This window comes from Callospermophilus lateralis, unplaced genomic scaffold, assembly GCF_048772815.1.
Source record: "Callospermophilus lateralis isolate mCalLat2 unplaced genomic scaffold, mCalLat2.hap1 Scaffold_314, whole genome shotgun sequence".
Classification (NCBI taxonomy): Eukaryota; Metazoa; Chordata; class Mammalia; order Rodentia; family Sciuridae; genus Callospermophilus; species Callospermophilus lateralis.
This window is the reverse complement of record NW_027513751.1, coordinates 1,036,912-1,039,533: the sequence shown is the minus strand read 5'-3', so window position 1 is coordinate 1,039,533 and position 2,622 is coordinate 1,036,912. Positions and strand designations below refer to the sequence as shown.

General features: G+C 48.7%; 1 pseudogene; it reads right to left on the bottom strand.

The window, feature by feature from the left end:
• Positions 1 to 1,072: 1,072 nt before the first annotated feature.
• LOC143640504 (WD repeat and FYVE domain-containing protein 2 pseudogene) lies at positions 1,073 to 2,409 on the bottom strand (annotated as a pseudogene).
• Between the last annotated feature and the right edge of the window lie 213 nt (positions 2,410 to 2,622).

The window sequence follows — 2,622 nt, the reverse complement described above, 5'->3', positions numbered from 1 at the left end:
TCCCAAGGAAGTCAAATACTCTGGACTCAATAAAGGTGAATATTTTGAGGTATTTATTTTTAATGAGATGGTACCATGATTAATTTCCACCTTCACCATTTTTTTTTCTAAAACCAAACCTATCAGGCTCTAGACAGAAAAATTCAGAAAGCAATGCATTTGATGTGACAGAAACCAAAAAAGGTATGGTGATATGCTCGCATGTGTCTGAGTGACATCAGCCATGTGACTAGTACCCGTTTAGGTTAGTCCAGTAATAAAGAACATTCACAGAATCATGAAATCACAAGATTAGAAGGGACTTTAAGAAGGACTATCAAATTCATATTTCACTCAAAGTTTTAATCTCCTTTTCAACATCTCTGACAAGGGCTATCTACTGTTAAAAACTCCCTTGAATTAGAAAATATAAGGGAGGGACTCTACTCCAATTGGCACAGGTCTAATTTTTAGATACTGCTACCAGGTTAGAACCAAAGAAGCTTCTTGGTGGAAAGGCTAATGTGTAGGTAGAACTATCAACTAAAACCACTGAGGGTTTGATATGTGGTTCCTGGTTGTAAAGCTAAGCTAAAGTTTAAATGTAAACATAGATGTTCTAGAATTCAGTTATGGACATATGATACGTGAGTCTTAAAAAAGGGCAAAAAATGTAATAGCAAGAAATAGCTGTTCCAAGCCCTGTCACGTGCTCCTGCCTCTGCAGAGAGGGTCCCTTAGATGGCGCTGTTGAGTGAGTTCCTTCCACTCTAAGTTGAGAAAGATCTTTCTATTTCACTTGGCAGGTGCCCCCCTGACGAGGCCCTTCCGCCTCTACCACATTGTACTACAATGACCTGTGACTTTTGAGAGTGGTCTGAGGCTGAAGACAGGGAGGGTATAGCAACTGCCTGTTCATGCCCTGTGACACTTAGTGCTGTGCCACAGTAGGGCAGGTCCAGACTTTCTCTTCTGTAAAGCAGAGCAGCTGAGTGCAGCCCACTTGTGGATGAGTCTGGATTCTTCCAGGCAAGGGCTGCACATGTAATGGTCCCTGTTCCACCTCACAGCCTCCAGTGAAAGCCAGTGCATCTTAATGACTTTCGGTTCCAGAAGTCAGTAACCATCCCCTGGTTGCATCAAAATGCGCATGCACAATATTATGTTTACTGTCATGGAAGGTAGCTGTGGGTGCACGTTCTTCATCAGTGATGGCTTCATGGCAGCTATCACAGACTCTCACTTCAAACTCGAAGCCCATCAGGGGAATGGAGGAGCGCTTGGAGCTGCACTTGCCGCAGACAGCTTTCCCGCATTTGCGGCAATGGTGCTGTCTTAGGCCAATTTTCTTACTGTCCCACATTTGTTTGAAGTTCCAGAAGAAAGGCTGATCACACTTTTGGCAGGAATCGCTGTCCAGCCACTCAGGTGTCTCCTGCCTCTCCACATCCATGTTCCAGACGACTATGCCACCGTCACCACCACATGAGATGAGCTGTCGTGTGTGCTGTGCATAGGAGAGAGCCTGGACTTTGTCATTGTGTCCTTGGAGCTCAATGGCTGTTCCTTTTCTCCCGCCGATGTCCCACATGATGACAGAGTGATCTGAACTGCCCGAGAATAATACCCGCTGGACTGGGTCCCAACAGAGAGCAGTCACCCCACCTGTGTGTCCTCTGAATGTTGTGACCAGGGTGCAGTTTTCTTGCTCCAGTTTGAGGATTGTTACTTGGCCTGAGTGGTCACCAATAAACACGTGCCGGGTTTCAACATCAAATTGCAGGCCTGAGGCCACAGCACTGGTGCGATAACCTCCAAGGCGCTGCCCACTCTCAGAGCAGTGCCAGGCAAACTGCTTGTCTTGTCCCGTGCTCAGCACCCACTCCAGCTCCAGGACAAACAGGACCATCGTCACTCTGCTCTGATGCGCTTGATAGTTTTTCACAGGAGTCATCTTGTTATAATCTTCTGACAAAATAAACTCTGAGATTGTACCATTGTCTAGACCTATGGACAGTCTTCTGGTTTCCGGGTTAAAAGACATGCATGAACATGGAGAAGGCATTGCATGGTATATGCTTGGCCAGTACTGCCCGCTGTCTCTCTTTAACCAAACACGAACTGTCCTGTCCTCTGAGACACTGATGACGCCCTCCTCTTTGGGCACGATCACAGCCATATTCACCACCTCTTGAGACCCCTCGACCCGCTGCAGCAGGATCGGCTTGAGGGTCAGCGGCTTGGGCTGGATTTCCGCCGCCATCGGAGGAGGGGGCGCGCCAGGGGCGCCGCCAACAACCGCGCCTCGGGGCCGGGCTGAGGAAATCGCTCGGGCACGGGCACCGGCACAGGCTGAGACAGGGACGCTGGCTGGCCGGAGCGGGATGCCGGGGACCCGCAATCATAGCCTGGCCGCCTCGCCCGGGAACGACTCTGCTCTCCCGGCTTCGGGCACCAAAACCGCCACCACCCGGGATGCCACCGGGAGCCACCACCAGAAACTCAAGTTGATGTTTAACATAATACCCATGACAGTGCTGTGAAATACTATCGCAACCATACAGATGGGAAGGATTATTCTTGAAAATGCTCTCTCCCAAATGAATCTTTATAATCAGGGTTTTATGTTAAATGCACTAGGTG